Source organism: Ostrea edulis, chromosome 2 (assembly GCF_947568905.1).
Source record: "Ostrea edulis chromosome 2, xbOstEdul1.1, whole genome shotgun sequence".
Lineage (NCBI taxonomy): Eukaryota > Metazoa > Mollusca > Bivalvia > Ostreida > Ostreidae > Ostrea > Ostrea edulis.
Window position 1 is genome coordinate 73,729,581 of NC_079165.1, and position 17,940 is coordinate 73,747,520.

Genomic DNA, 17,940 nt, shown 5'->3' on the forward strand with positions numbered 1-17,940 from the left:
CATTTCCAATCAGTATTGTGATGAGAATTCAATACCTATGTCAATGTAGAAACCCTTAACGTGTATATGGTACACATGTGTAAATTGTATCATGTAGTTATAATGTTTAATTGTTAATTTGTATATGCCCTCTGAGGGCCCTTGATTGGTGAATAAATAAATAAATAAAATATATAAACATAAATGTACTCGTGAAACCAAGGACAAAACTGAATCTCATCAACCCCTCTCTCTCAAAATAAGATGCAGAATTATCTGAAATATTTTATCCCTAAAAAATTGAAAACTACCTGTTGTAATGACATCATTATGAAGGAAAATTATTTAAATACTACATGTATCTTTAAAGTTTCTTTTAATTTGCAATTTAGATAAGAGGTCTTATAATCCAGGGATCACTGCCGATAACAATACAAGCCGATAGCTTGTCTGACCTCTTTGATGTTTATAAATGTAACCAAATCAGACATGGTACCAAAGTTTGTTGAATTAAAATTGCATTCTGACAAACTTCTCACAAATTGTCAGATAAAGTGTGATTCGAAGTGTGATACTATTGACTCTGTCACTGTTTATCATTCCAATATCCTTATCCTAGAATAATCTAAAGATGATATCTTTTTATATCATAATTTATGTCTAACTCCGTAACTCTGAGAGTCCACACACAAATACACGGAGCACAAAGCTTCCGTCATTTTTTTTGCACGGGTATGTTTTGAAGCACAATGGAGCATTTAATTGCTCTGAAGCAACTCTTCAGGTGTTATCAGATTTATCACAGATCTGTTTTTAAACATTGGGAGGGATGTATGAGATAGATATCTTGCCTTGTCTCTTCCCCATGATCACACTAACGAGCAGTCATTAATGAGTCAACCAGTCCACTCCGTTTAATTCATTTAATGAGGAGATTGATTGAGATACACTTTGAACCCTTGACAACAATGCTCAGTGGGGTTCATTGTGATAAACAGGACTGATTCATTATGTGGTTGTAAACTATCTTTAATTTTTGGTTGGAAAACACACCTACTGAAGTATATGTATACATACTGTATTGGAATGAAAATCTAGAAAATATCTGCTGCTTGACATCACATGTATTTACAATTAATTTTCCAGGAATATTATTTGTAATATCAGATTCAAAAATTTGTATCCATCAGAAAAATGCTCAAATATTTCAATGTTAGCTTAGGTACATGTATTTAAAACAAGCATATTTAATTTTCAAGTCCTATTGAAAGTGATCACTTGTTGAGAATATTTATGTCAGAGTTTTTCTATGATACATATTGATAATACATTGTCCAAATCTTATGATACTATAATCAAATTATTATATATTAAATTTCAGAGCTAGCTAGTCCTCCCAAACTCAGTGGCTAATTTTGTCAATTATTTACAACAGTCTTGTGTAAACAATTTCTGTGTGGGTAAGATGGCATATGGAATAGGTTAGATATGCCTAATGATATCAGATTTATTTCAACTGACATTAGATCTGCAACAGTCGTTCCACATTCATTGTTACGGCGCGTCACTGTACGTTTTTGTGGTGATTTGATTCATTTTAGAGATACATTTGTATACATTAGATTGATTTAGTTAACCAGGCTCCATTAAAGAATTAAATGCCTGTAGTTCATGTTTCAAAGACATTCATTTAGAAATAGGTGATTAATAGAATAAATATTATTGTAGCGGAAGTTGGAAGTGAGAGGACTCAGTTTAGAACTGGAAAACAATACGAAACATCATTTAATGGTGAGCATTGGAAGGATAGAATACTGAAGTTACTATTGATGGAAAATTCAAAGTAAGTACGCGTTAGTGATATCAATTCATGATTTAGGTTTCAAATAGTTATTAACATGTTGCAATTTATTTAAACAAATCCATTGATATGAATTGTATATTGTATCTTATAGTAAAGTGGGCCTTGATCTTCGATGTGGTATTTTGAACTCTGTTGACTGTGTATGGTATTATTAAGTAGAGCTTTATAAAGATTGTGATTCATTGATCATGCATGTGTATATTTTGATGAATGCGCCTATTTGATATGACACCATGAGAGAGCCTGAAAGAGAAAGGGATGCTAGGTCTGTTGTAGCACAGTTACAATTTTTTATTTTGGTTGTAGATAATGCTACAGATGTTTGTTTCATAATCATGCCAAAATAGATCTTTTGGTTTTGTTATTTTTTATTTTTTTAAAAAGGGCTTCACCCAGCATTTTAACTCTGTCGGTGAGAACCACCAAATAGGTCCAGAGTGTAAGCCTCAATTTTAGTTACAGGTAAAAGTCATTTTCTGACATCTTGCGTCAAAATTCATTGAGGGGAGAAAAGAAAGTTATCTGATTAGTTGATCAGTTATGACAGAAAAAGTTTTGTTCATTCATGGAGGTCATTTCATGCTTCAAGTTTGTGTGTGTAAGAAGGCAATGGTTTGACACTTCAGCAAAAGCATAAGTTTTGGGTTAAATTGCTCAATTTGTGTTCACTTTTTCTATTGGTGATTTGTGTAAGATTTTATCTATCTAATATCCCTTTTTCCTTCCATCATGCAAGCTTATACAGAGTATTGAGCAGGATTTGTGTATAAAAAATTGATGTTTATCAGTTAATGTATAGAGGATTGTGTAGGTTTTATTATTTATTTCTAAGTATGAGGCATATAGGCGAACTGCAAGGACAAGTGCCATAAGTTTTGAATTCACATCACTGGTACCTACTATACTTCTTTTGCTCTGATTCTTCACCTGATGTTTGGAATTTTTAAGAATGTTTTAAGGTTGGAATAAGATAATATTTCTTGTTGTTGGGTGAGAAATTTTTGTTTCAGTTTATTTACTGGAAATTTGTAAAGTTAATACAATAATGAATGTAAATATATCTAATAATAGAATAATATTGATAATTTGAAGATATTTGCATACAATATCAATATGAAACTTGAAGATTAATATTATTTAGAATTAATGGTACTGTCATTTTTTAGTTCTTTGTTGAGCAGGAATAAATTACTGGGTGTACATGTCCAGTGACACAGAGCTAGTAATTTTCATTTTTCTGTGGATGGCTCAATCAGTCACATATTTTAGATTGTGAGTCATGTTCAAATTCATTCAGTTGTGAATCTCTGAACATGTCATTTGTTTGTGATGGAGTCTCAATCAGATTGACTTAGATTAAATATTTCACTTGTTTAAAATAAAGCAGATTTTCATCTTTTCCACCACTAATCACAGTTTTAAATCTAAATATCAACAAAACTTGCATTGATTTGCTCTAAGTATTTGGTAGTTTAATTGTCTGAAATAAGTCGGGTGACTTTTAATGATCACAAAGTATTTTTACACAGATTTTCTCCAAGCTCCTGTAATTGCAATCGGCAGAAAACATGTACATAATTCTTTTGATGTGAACTGTTTATATTTAAGGATCTTAATTCTTTTCCATACAAGTTCATTGATTTCAATCTTCAGGTCTACTTTAACAATAGATTGGCCCACAAGTTTATGAGATAAACGGTCTCAATTTTGTAAAGGTCTACCTATCTTGTTTTCTTGGTGGTAGGGAAACATGTACCATCAAACAGACAAATGTCCCCAGTGAATTGTGTACATTTTGATGAGGAATTTGAAGTTGGTCAGTAAATATTCTCCGACTTCTTTATGTTGGTATAATTAACTCTCTTTTTCAATACACAAACTTGTCCAATTAAATTTAACAAAGTCACCCAATGAAAGGTGTGGTGAATGAGATCAAATTTTATGACAGACCATAAGTTTAGTGTCTGACATGGTTGTTCTGGAGCCCAGGGACAAGAAATGGAAATCTGGTGACTTTATCGTGTACTTTATATACAAAGTATGTGCTGTGTAGCAAAGAAATATCATATAAATTTATTTGGAATTAGACAGTTTAGATTTCAGATAAAACATTTCTCAAATTTAGAACCTTTGAATTTGAAGTGACAGCAAATTAGGTATTTTTCCCCTCCAAGGTGAGGAGTTGTGTTTTAAGAGGGATTCCATCAGATTGATGTGGACATGTATAGTAGTTGGAAGTTTGGCTGTTCTAAGATCCCCATGATATGATATTAGACATTTCTACAAAAATTGTCATTTATATATTTTTATAATTGTGTTTATTGAGCCTTTATATTGCGGTGGATAGCTTGTCCAGTTGCCTCCTATCAGGCTCCGTCTGTTACATCTATAGCCTACAGCTGAAATCTCCCCACAAAAACACAGACTACTCCTGTAAATGAAAAGAAAATATTATTCCATTTCCTCTGATATAATCACTTCCATAAGTAACCAATGAACCTTGTACATACAGTTACAAAGAGTAAGCACTGTTGCAAGTATGACATGGCTTATAACAATTTTTGGCCCCCATTTCTTTTCGTTACAGTCTTTGCCCAAAGGTAATTTTTGTCATTAGCCATTTGATTTATTATTTTCCGGTTATCCCCTGTGAGTACTCCATCTGAATTTTATCTATTTTCATTATGAATTTATGGACCATGGAGAGAAGGACGCACATACGTTTTAGTAGTTATTGCTAGTTTGACCACACTCGATCCATGTGGGTTATGAAAAAAAATTACAACTTATTTCAATGTTTTTGAAAAAGAAAACAGGTAAAAGAAAAAGAGAAAGTTTATCATTATCTAATTTTTTCAGTTTATCACAATTATATATTGCTAAGATCTATCATAAAATTAATGAGCCTAGTCTTTTTGTCAATTAGTTTAGATTCTTCCTGAATATATGTCACTTCAGGTAAAAAAAAAAAAAACAACCATGATATATACTATAATATCTTGAAATGTTTTGTGGTTCTCTTCAGACTTTTATATGGTGTTGCAGATTTTGCATATTGCAGGTAGAGAGTTTTGCATACCTTTGTTAGCTAGCCATTGCTAAATTTGCAGATAGTCTCGATCCAGCTCTCTTGCCTCTGCTATACTGTTGTACATAATACTGGTGATATTGCAGTTTCTTGTGTTTTATGATCTACATCTGGTTTTAGGTCACTTAAGCTTACTCAGGTAACCTATTACAATTGGTTGTCGTCCATCCCCATGTGTTAACAATTGAACATTTTTAACTTCTTCTTGATAACTACATCCCAATTCTTTTCAAATTTGGTATGAAGCATCTTTGGGACAAAGGGGACATAAATTTGAGGACTCCAGCACCCCTGGGGTCCTAGGGGCAGTGCAAAAGTTCCCAAAATTGACCAATTTTCAAAAATCTTCTTTACAAGAACTGCACATGTGTAAGAAAAACTAAATGCATAGTGATGTAGAGCATGAAGGCCTCTACCAAATATGTAAATTTCATTATTATACCTAGGGTAGGGGTTCTGACCCCAGGTTGGGGGGACAAACTTACTATGTGGTGTTTATGTGTAAAACATTTAAATAACATCTTCTTTAGTGTTATTGATACTAGATTGAAACTAAATAGATATTTAGAAAGAGTAGGTAGTCCTTTACCAAAATTGTAAATTTGATGATCCCCGGAGTAGGGGTTCTGACCCAAGGGTGGGGCCAAACTTAGTATATAGTATTTATATGTAAGTTTGCTGATTCTGTATAAAATCTAAATGCATAATTAGGAATAGCAGAAAAGGCTGTACAAAAAATGGTGAATTTCACAACCCAGGATTTTGACTCTAGGATGGGTCCAAATTAGTAATATTTTTTAACGTTTTAATATTATTACACCTATTATATTATGTAAAGTCTTTCATCAGTGTATGCACTTTTGAGGGCAGTGAAGTTGTAAGAACACATCTTGTTTTATACTCATTACTGTTGCTGAACATTAAAATTTAGCTTAGATATTCAGAACAGGAATTTTTTTCTGGATTTCAAAACTTTTGGGAGTAGTGATACTTTTTCACTAGTACTCAGGTGGCCGATAACGCCTGTGGGCCTCTTGTTTAACAAAAACATTGATGAATCATAGAATTGAATGATTAGGAAGACTATTGGTATACATATCCAGAAGCTTAAAGTAGATTTAAGTATTCTAGCTTATATGCATTTAATGGACACAGTTACTTTAGAGATTCTAACTTATGTCTACAGCTATGTGGAAAGAAATCTGTAGTTTTATCAGATTTCAATGTATCGGGAATGGTTAGGCAAGGAGGGGCTTACAGCAGTTTTGTTTGGTTGGGATTATTGATTTCAAAAAACTGGTATTTGCCAAGATTTTGACTTTGGAGAAAGAGATTAGCATGCAACAAAACTATTTATTTTGTAGGGGATTTCTATTCTGTACTTTGATCTGGTACATGTCAGAAAGCCCAAACAAATTATACACTCAAAATCCTCCATTCATTATTCTTGCAGGAGAGGCCTTAAGCTCTCACTGGTTAGGAAAATCTATAAATCACTTGGTATCAATTAAAATGGTGTTAGAATTTATGTAATTACAGTTTGGTCAGACCTAATTGTTTGGTCCCTGATTTTTGAAGATGTATTAAAAATCTGTGAGATTTGACAGGAAATCTTGACTTTGTTCACACTGTTGTCAGGATTTGGTTGTCCACATTTAGTTAGCAATGGCAGAGTGCAGTCCATATCAGCAGGAGACAGCCTTGTTTACTTTCTATTTTGTCCCGTCTTCTTCAACAGTAGCGCATAATTAAACGTATATAGAAACATTTCACTAGTAGCAGGTCGTTCTCAATAGAAATGGTTTAATCACCAGAAATCCTATCAACACTGTTGACACTATATAATTGATACACTCTTTTCCTGTTATGTATTTTGTGATTAACAATAAAAGTGTCAGGGAACTTTCTATTCTATTTGCCAGATTGATATTTTCATTTATACAGTTATTGAGAAGTTCTTACATGCATGATTTGTCTCCCCTTCCTTGGTGTTTGTTGACCGGGTATTGCAGGTCCCCAAAGGTCCCTTTGATTAGTCAGACAATTGTAAACAAAGCGGTTTCTGGGGAATCGAGAAGAGACAATTTAAACCAATTTAACTTAGAGTGACCAGGTAGGTAAACGGCTCTGCCCTCTGGACGACTTTTTTCCACGGCCAATCACTTCATGGATATCACTCTCATACATGCCAGGTATGAAAAATTTTAAGTCATTCAAATTTACTGCTTTTAAAATGAAGGATAATTAGTCTGTATGTTATAGTATGAGGTTTTGGGGGGTTTCAAACATTGATTGAAATAATCGATTATAGCGTGGAAAGTAGTCATAATGCTAAAAATAATTAAACATCAGCTTTTAGATAATTTCATTTCCATATTTTACATATATATGTAAAAGGAAATTGTAGCTATTTCATGATATTTGTCAGAAATTGCAGTAAAATTACTGATATTGATTAGGTGATTGATTTAGAGCCATAGAATTAAACTAATGCATTTTAGTTTAAACGAGGACTTGTACAGTCTCATGGTCCAAATGCACAAATGAGAATAATATATATAAATCAAGTTTCTTTTATTAGAATTTCACCAAAACTAAGTTGCAGAGGCAGTGTTGAGTGGGTATAAATAGGATTGGTTGGGTAGACAATGAGCATATGTTGGTAGTTCCCCCTGGTAACTGTTCCGATCTGATAGCATCAATAGGTGACAATGGCCTCTCTCAGGGACCAAAGGTTGCTGGTCTATAGATTGTGTGTTAAATGTGTGTTGTCGAGGTATAGATACATGCAGAATAATATTAGTATGTTACAGAGATAGAACTGAAGGATGTATGTTATTGATGCTGGTAGGCATAATGCAGTGGATCTAGAAAATTTCTTTTTGGTAATAGATATATTTATAGCAGTGATCGAAGTCTACATTGTGCACGGTATTGGGGGGGGGGGGGGGGGGGGTATTTGTCCATGGATATTCAGTACCAGATGATTTTGCAATTAACCCTTCTAGACAAAGAACTTTTAATTACACTTAAAAGGTCACTCGTGATAAATTGCTATTTGGGGGTCAACTTGTCATGGCGCTGGCAGAAATTACTCTATGATATCTTGCATTTTAAATCAACACTCAACAAAGAACCAAAAACACTTTTTCTTTTCTTCATTTGATAAACACATGAAACTGTGAGTAAGGGGAAATCTTTTGTTGCAAAACTGAAGAGATTTAAATCTCATTTCACATAAACAGATTTAATCTAAAATCTGATTAAAACTGTTGAATTTTTTTTAGAAAAAAAAATTGACTGAGATAATCCCTCATCTTGAATTATAGGATATTTCATGTAGATTTGAATTACATTGTGGAAAAGTTTTTATAATGCAAGTGCTTAAACTGGACAAAGATTTATTTGCATACAGTTGAGAAAAAGTCCTTTCATTTGCCGTGTCAATACTTGGCAATGACGGGGTACTTGGAATACATTATTTAATGTTTTGTTAATGGATTTGCCATATCATTGTGTGAGCATAAGTATTTGAACACATAATCTGATTGGTTTTCTGGCTGATTAAGATGATCTTATAGTTCCCGCTGGTTTGATATGTTAGCCTGTTAAGTATGCCACGGATATACCAAACCACAAAGATGGTGATTCAAACCCTTCCCAATACATCGCCCAATACATCGCCTTGTCAGGCAGTCAATACCTTAGGTACAGTGCCAAATTTCATAGTCATTTAGATCATGCTAATTTGTTGAGCTTATAGTGTTATTGTGGCATTGCAACCAAAAGAATGGATTGTAGTGTATTGTAATGTACAAATCAACAAATGTCTAACAATCATTTGGTTGCATACAGTATCTAATTAATATTGAAAGTAGGAAATGTTTGCAACATGCATATGTTCAAAAACTAATTTATAAAAAAAAAGAAGGAATTTATTTTTTATAGAACATTAGATGCATGTCCTGAAACATTCTTTTTCCTGCAAAATCTTTCATTTTTACAGCTAATTTATTATGAAAGGGCAGGTGTAATTTATGGTTGCAATATCAGGTTGTCCAAAACTTCAGTGATTGTTGCCTTTTATAATTCTGTACGCATTAGAAATGCTACATTTTGATTTTTTTATTCAAATGAAGGGAATGTGAATGTGAGGATCTTGTGGGGGAAATCACTCGTCGCTAATCACTGACAAATGATCTGACGCGGAAGCTAATCATGCAAACTGTTGACAATTGTCGTTGACAGCTGCGGTATCGATCATCGTTAGACGCAAACCCTGTTACCCCAGTCACGTCCCCAATGTCTGCATCAATCTCCCATAAGGAGAAGCAGGTCCAAAAGTTACTTAGGAATTTGTTTTAAATATATTTTCTGCCCAAATGATTTTTTGCAATAGCAAACCCCAGATGGGATTTTGTGAATACCAAGGGTATGTGTGGGTCACTAGTGTTCATTGGAAGTGATGAAAAAAAGAGATCAAGTACATTTAGGCAACCTGTAAAATCTCAAGGTGTGCGTAAATGTTTCCTATTCCAATAAGTGACGGAATTGACCTCTGTGAATGTTTTTTATTTTTGATCAAAATGTTAAGGCAACAAGTCTGTAATAGAAGCAATTATATTTTTATATTTATTGACTTATGAAATATCAAATTAAGATGGAAGCTAATTGCACATTTTTTATAGGCCTTTCTCTTAATGGTGTGTTTTTTCTTTTATTGTATGTCATGAGATAGGGTACATATTTCACTGACAAACATCAAGATAAAAATCTTTGATAAATCTGTGATAAGTGAGATTGTAATTTATAGAAGTCATTACTCAGGTGAAAATGAAAAAATACCCGACTTTTGTTGATGATGAACCAATGCAAATAGAGATATAGAGTCATTTAAAGTTCATTAGTTGGAAAGCAGTCATCAAATAACTCCATTAACTTCTCTGCCCATCAATGTACCTCTGAATGTGTAAATTCATGTTTTGATAAAAACTGACCTGTCCACAAATGAATCATCATATCAAATGAGTTTCACATGTCCTTCAAAATCATAAAAAGAAATGCAAAATTAAAGAAGGGAACCAAATTTCATGCTGTGATCAAGGGAACAGTTCAAATTCTGTCATTTAGATGAAAGTTTTATTAAATACTTGTAAGCAGAATTATTTATTTTTACAAGGCGTCTCTAGAATATCATTGGAATTTTACTTTATGAGCATTGTTGATCAATGTGAAGACCAAATAAAGGTCATCATGGGAGATGACGACAGTTGATGATCTAGCTCTATGTAACATTTTTCGTTTCCAAAGGAAGTCTGACACAAGTGCTAGGTAAACAGACCGGATCAGAAAAGACGGACAAACCCCCCAATTTCCTGTCGGTTCCATTATGATTTCATTCAAAGCTTCTATTTACAAAATATTGAACATACACAGAGGCACAAGATTGTTACTAGACAAATTAAAAAGAAAATACAAGGACCAGTATACCATATATTTTGATGTCATAAAGTAAGCTTAGAGAAAGTAAAACACAACATATTTTTCTCTCCTTTAAGCGGTGGGGTGAATAGCTCTGTGGAGTCAATGGGATTGTCCCATATCATTGGCTACCTCAGTAGGTTTTATGTGTCAATCAATGGATCAGTGAGTATTGTTATGTACAGGTGCAAATCTTTGTTTATCTACAACTTTCCTTTTTCAGTCCAATTAGCAGCACTCTTGTTACTTTATTTTCTGTGACAGAGTTGTTTTTTATGTTTTTGTAGTATTTTCCCCATGATCTGGATTCTGAATTCGCTCAAATGTGCAAAGTGACACCTGAGCATCTGAGGTAACAGGTAAGTCTATTTCGTAAAATATGCTGGACAGATTTCTACCTCTGCTAGTTTGATCTTTCTTAAAGATACAGAACAAAAGGACAATGATAAACAGGTCTTTTGAATTGGTGAGAAAGATTTTTCTCAAGATCATGGGGGCATTTTGTTTGAAGTCATTTGACTCCTAAGTACTTTCTGTGGTTTGGGTCACCTCAGCCTTTTATGTCAGTCTTCCATTTACATCTATCTGTAAAAATCAGCTCCAGTGGCAAAACATTTTTAATAAATAGTAATTGAACTAACTTTGATTTCATGTCGGTTTTCTTCTTCTGGAGAAAATTTATGGATATTTAACAATCTGTTAATGTAAGAAATAGAAATCTTAATGTTTCTGACCGTTCACAAAATCAAGAGAAATATTTTTCCTTTTCACACTGACCCTTACAAGAAAATTGTTAGAATCTCAATTTACAGTTATTTAAAAGACATTGGACATATATGTATTTGATACTTGTAAAATGTAATGTTTAAAAAATTCTAAATATTTGTAGTATGTATTTTTAAAAGTTTGTTATAATCTTTAAAATTTTACCAAACCATTATTTTAAAAATACAGTATAAAATTTACTGAAATTATTCAGCAAGATATTTATATTCTTTATTTACCAGATGAGTGAATAATTTTTTCTCTATAAAGATATTTACTGTTAGTTAAGATTACCAAATGCATTATCACCCATCAGTTTCTGTTTCTCTTACAATCAGCCCTAATGTGTCACACTGATAACATTACAGTCTTATAACAACACAGATTGAGTAAGACCAAACCACAAAGTATTTTTTAATGGATGGGTACCTTTCTATCTACCCCCTGATAAAAAGCTTATGTAATAAAATGATGAAAGTTAGAATGTCCTGACATGATTGGGCTCTGATGATGGAGAGACACTGTGTATCAGGTGAGTCCAAAGCCCCACAGTCCCAAACTGTTATCCAAGTCCAATCAGTGTTTGTTGAAGTGTAGGGTAGACAAACATCTCCGAATACCTGTCTGATGTGTAGGAAAATATCCCCCAGCCAGCCACAATCCTTTTCTTCCTGTGCTGTCCCACATTCTGATGGTCTTAGCTTGTCAGTGCCAAATTCTTCCAATCATCCATGTTTACTATTTTAAAACTGGTTGGTCTTCTTGATGAAACTTGCAGATAGTTATTGTTAAGAATTGTATAGAAATATGACTTGTACCATTGACAGATGATGTGTAATTGACTTCCTGTTAATTTGAGGCCTTGAGGTACTGATGGTTATTCACACTCCCATATTTCCTCATGAAATATTTTCCTTGTGTATCAAGAATGAAGGATTTTCTTAGTTTTAATGTCAACTTTTCCTTTTTTTATCTCTGGTGGATCCCCTCCATCCCCACTACATTATTCTTTGAGTAAGAATTTGATAAATTTCCAATTATTAACCACTCAAAAATATTGAGGATGTTAAAAAATGGAATTAAATTTCAAGTATATGTACACGATTTGTGTTCCATGATAAAGTTAGAGGTTTTAGCTAGAAGACTTAACACGATCACAGTGGTCTACACATTCAAGGGGAGATTTTCACTTCACAGTGGGACAAATATTGAACAATTCCCCTCATAAAGTGGCATATTTTTTCCCCAGATCATGTTAAATCTTAATCCAGCTATCATTTATTTTGATAAAAAGGTGACAGAATCAAATAATCAATTTCTAACCTCATGTCGTACTGGAGTAGCATTGGCTGTTCAAGATATTAAATGCAGTGAGTTGCCTGATGATTGAAAAATTTGTGTCTTGGATGGCCGGAGTATATGGTAGCCATTTGGGGGCTACCGATATAAAGAATTGGAATGAACCGGGTTGTAGAACACAGTTCTTCACCAAAGGAGGGAAGAAGGATCTTCGAGGAATTGCTCAAATGTTCCCTAGTATCCCAGACTGCTAATACTGGAATATTGAACATTAAATTAGTCCCTAGAGTTTAAAGTCTTTATCTTAATCTAATGGGTCACATGCCTGAAAGAATCTTAAACCTATCCAGATCTGACATCTAATCTTGCAGATGTTTACGTTTTAAGAAACAGTTGATTTTCCATTGTTTTCTGCAGCGTTTAAAGAAAAAATACAAATTTAACCAGAGCAGTTTTGTAGTAGAAATTTCTTCAGCTTTGTTTTTAAAGTTTTTCATTTGCAATGCAGCAAGGCCTCAGAGTAAATGTTCCCTTTCTCTACCATGCACTAACAAAGAATATCTAGTCATTATGGAGATTCTAAATCTGGTTTTCAGCCTTCTTTGTTCTACGTCCACTCCTCCCTCTGTTCTACAGATACCAGTTTTTTGTGGAAATTCTTTTTTTCCCGTTCCCTTTTATTTTTTCTGTCTCCAATTTTGACTTTGTTGTATTTATCATCATAAATCATCAGGTGTAAAAAAAAAACTTGCATGATGTAAAGATATTTTCCATAAAATGATGATGTGACGTTTATGTTTTCTTTCGTATGTTAACAAGACATTGATATACACAATTTTTGTTTTTGAACTTGATGAAAGATAACGGTGCCAGTGTAACAATCTCTTTGTTATAATTCTTGTTCTGCCGTATACTGCTCGTACAGGTATATATATAATGTCTTTCTGGAGGCTAGAACAGAAAAGGTTGAGTTTTGATCACGTAAGGTGTTGCAAGGTGTTTGTAGTTGACAACTTCAAATTAAGTAATCGTAATTTTTACAAAAATTTTGTTAAGCGTAAAATGTTAAGTTCAGTTTTCAAGATGAAGGAGCACGTCAATGTTGCTTAAAGACATTCAACAGATGTATGAGAGCTGGTTTGCATTTTCAAAGAAGTGTGAATTTTTCCCCAATTTTTCTTATTTGTCAGGGATAATACCATGGTATTTTATAAATTCCAGTCAACCCACTGCTTTCTAATAGCTCTTAATATTAGACCAGCATGATGATAAATTGAGCTAACCAAGCAAATCATTATGAAGGAAACACATTTTTCTTGGACATGGAAAACGTTCTATACAGCTTTTTATGCTTCAACACTTCTCATAATTTTCTGGAAATTAGAAATATTTCAAGCTGACCGAGCAAACTTATAAGAGAGTTTGATCCATCACCAAATACACCAAATTGACATGTCTTTTCATACCTGGGTGAAAGTCTGAAATTGATTTGTGTTGACTTTACTAGTTTTTGTCAGATTAAGGTACAGCTATCATTTTTTTTTTCTGTCAGGTATGGGAGTCAAAACATGGTTTGCCATAGATCTGACTAGACCTACATCAAAAAGCCATTGGTTTTATTTTTCTTTTAAGTAGACAATTACAGGTATTGGATCTGAGGTGTGATAACGTGGAGTATAAACTATAGTTGTGAGAATTGTCGCATGTTTTGGTTGAATTTTAGAAACATGAACCCATATTTATGAGTGTAACTTGAATTCCATGTAGGGATAAACAAAAATTAATTTGAGACAAAATTGCAGTTCCTATTGTTACTGGTCTGAGAGGAAAATACATCAGAAAGACAGGTCTTGACATTGTAAATGGAGCAAAGGGAAATTTTCCATCAACTATTGACAAGAAGTGCAATAAAAAGCCTCTACTAGATACAGGAGAAATCCACACGGTAATGGCAGGATAAGCCAAAAATTGCCATCAACTTCACCGATCTCAATTTTTCTGCCTGTGTTGTGAAGGTAGTTTACTGTTTGCATGAATTGAACACCAATAAATAAAGGTGAAAGTAGTCGTGTCAAAAAGTTAGGTTTTAATGTTTGTTGGTCATGCAATCCAATGAATTGGTCATAGTTTTATAGGTCATTATGAATGAAATATTGATGAAAAAAGGCTTACACAATTTGACACTTGTGTCCACATTCCAACTGTCAAAAAGTGGAAATAAAGAAATAAAAAGCTGAGACCCTGACAAAATGTAGACTAGGGATCCCTTTAATATTTCTTAATAATCTGTTACTTTAAATTACTGTGCATAGTTTCCTTATATAGTTTGCACGGATTCTTGTGTACTACATTTCAATTTGAATGTTCACCAGTGATTGGAACTGTGAGTCGGATTTTTATCTCTGTAAAGAAATATAAGATCCTTATCCAAAATTAAATAATGTCAATCACAGTTTTCGAAATGGTTGACAATTTAATCACTGCAGCTATCACGATTGCCATCTTAATGATATCGCAATGTTAAGTGTGCAAATTTCATAAAGTGTTCCATTTAATAACAGATAAAAAGACAACATTTTCCTTATGAAAATATTTGAAATACACAGATCATTAACTTATGATTATGAACATTTCATTTCATTTCAGGGAATGGCAATTCATGGTAAATGCTATTTTCTCTCTGATATGAATGTCGCTTTATTAATGCATACAAGAAGTTTTTATGTTTTGCATTTTTTATACATATTTGTATACTCTTCAGTAAATAATATACAGTTTTGACTATTCAATCATCTGTAATTCTCCCAGTCTGTTAAGATACTTAAGGTGGATCAATGACTCAACCCCCTCCAATCTGTCATTTTCCTTGTATTTTTTATTGATGACAATACTAGTACTGAATTTGAGGTGATCTCAATCAGGAAACCTGTGCCATTCAACTCTAAACTGGATTAAAATGGAGCACAATTTGAACATTTTGTTTTAAACCCCTTGTCGTTGGATTACAAACATGGATTAAACCTGGCCCTTTCAAAAGTAAGATTATGATTATTCCCTTGATCAAAACACCTTTGCAAATACAGTAATCTGTTCTTCGTAATCCCCTAAAACAGACCCAATCATCATTGCTTACATTTGGTGACAGGCTCCAAGATCTGAGAGTGCATTTATGATATGTGGACAAACAGATTAAGATACAGGGTTTGAATAGGTGTTTTTCTTCTTAAAAGCCCAAATGCTGGATATCATATCAGTTAATGAGATAAGTTGAAATTGATCGTTTGTGTTTGTGATACTGAACATCTATAAGAATCCGAAGATTACCAGGCCGAGATTCAGGAATTATTCTAGCAGTGGAGACTTTTGTATTGACTTTAGGTAATGCTAGTAATAGGATGTATTTACACATATCACGGGAATCAGGTGGAACTGATATTAGGAATATAATAAATGACTGTCATAGCAGATAACAAGAATTTCACCCGGGCTATGATTTGATATTCAAACCATTGGCATTTATATAAGATTCTCTGTGCATGATGGGTTTTTAATGCAGATTTTTAAAAAAGAATTTTGCTATTTTCAGTCATGTTCAACTTATTCAAAGGTCTTAGATATTTCGTGTTCTGGTGAAAAGTATTAAAATTGTATTTTAAAACTTTTTTCATTGCAAATCCGAATATTTTATACCACTGATAATCCTTTTTTTCATTTTGTTCAAGGTTTCAATTATTTTTCATCAACCCTTTCACCCAGAAAATCAAGATTTTATCATTTAATGACATTTCAGTCGAGAAGGGATTGAATGATTCTAGAGTAGAGCACTAATCCCTCTGCCAAGTTTGGGGTAGATTTGTGGTATAATGGTATCTATGAGCTGTATCTTCTGGGTATTGACATGACCATGATAATGGTCAGGGTATCAAGGATTTGGAACTTTACCTGGCACACAGATGATTAGATTTACCTGGAGTCCATGAGGATGGCCAGTGCTGCGCCCCACCATGCTAATGTAGAGTTAATTAGTCAGTCAAGGGCACAGCGTGGCTCCTAATTCACTGTAACAAAAGATAGTCACATTTATTGACAGATGTAATAAAAAGTCCATTTCAGATGTATAAATTTTTAATACCTGATTTCAAAATGTCAATTTTCATATTGTAATTATTCATTATTTTTAAAAAGAATGTATATTTCAGCAAAATGGATTCTAACACTTGTACATTCTTTGCATCAAATAGAAAATTACACTGATTTTGAAATTATCATTAGTATATATGTGAATGCATAATGTGATATAAAGTTATCTATGTAACATTATTATCCTGCAATCATTTTGATTGATTGTATGGGATTAACCTTTTATTGGATCAATTAATTCATATAATATATGTGGTGTTTAATTACCCATCAGCAGTGAAAATAAAATAAGACTTTGAGACCATATGGATGATTGTATGACTGTGGGACATCAAAGGTTTCCCTATAAGAAGACAGGTTGATCATAAGTAAACCTCTCACCTGCCCAGGTGTGTAATTATCACAAACAATAATTGGTAAAACAGCAAAACACAGAGGGAGCTAATTGTGAGGACAAAGGAAGTGAATGGAACATACATATTGTCTAATATTCTCCAATTAAATGGCATTACAGACTTAATATTTAAATAAATCACTGGACAAACATCTCAGGTTGGACACACAGGCTACAAAGTGGGAGTGTGACTGCCATTCTGGCCTGTCTTAGATGTAAACTTGTGCAGTGTGTAATTAACAGTACTGAGTAAACAGGGCTGAAGAAGAAAGTGTCATTGTCAAAGAAAATCTACCAGGATCCAAGTTGACCTGGGCCAAATATTGCTACAGAAAAATGTGTGTCCCTGTGAGCATTAAATGATTCAGAAAAGATCAATGTTTGATCAAATTTCAAAGTAGGCCGTTTTATTTGTGGAGGATGGATCTTGGATGTTAATGAGGTTTTGGGTTTTAAAAAATCAGACAGAAGTCGTGGTATCTATATTACAGCAAAAAATCTTTCAAATATTATAGACTTTCTTCCACATATTGTGAAAAGCTTGATTCTTTTGTTAATCTATCATTATTTTTCATTAAATCACAAATTACTTTTCTGTCATGTTAAGGACCAGTCCTATAACCACGTTGCCAGACACCAACATCTTTGTAACTTGTAATAACACCTTGATTTGTAAATACGTTTTTAAATATTAATTTTTTCTCTCTAAAAAATTATACCATGCCTCCTATTTGTACAGCAAACGTTCCTGTCATTTGATGTTAACAATACCATACTAGGAAATGAATTCATCTTGTAAATGTAAATTTTGCCATTTACATCATAATATCATTTGTAAAATTTTGATTTATGGTCAGTAGTATGAATGGAAGCATCAGTTGATCAGAAACATACATTATCATCTGTTTCTCTGTGATTTCAGAGATCACT

General features: G+C 33.2%; 1 protein-coding gene across 5 annotated transcripts in view; it reads left to right on the plus strand.

The window, feature by feature from the left end:
• The window catches only part of LOC125681192 (protocadherin-11 Y-linked-like), a 36,759-nt gene that overhangs the window by 8,198 nt on the left and 10,621 nt on the right, over nucleotides 1–17,940 (plus strand). For 2 of the 5 annotated variants that reach the window (XM_056157225.1, XM_056157226.1), the window contains exon 1: nucleotides 15,736–15,854. The gene's annotated coding sequence lies outside the window, so the exon portion shown is untranslated. Of the gene's footprint in view, nucleotides 1–1,524; nucleotides 1,823–10,699; nucleotides 10,772–15,735; nucleotides 15,855–17,940 lie in introns of those variants that run through there. The other 3 variants (XM_056157224.1, XM_056157223.1, XM_048921160.2) reach the window with 3 other exon arrangements.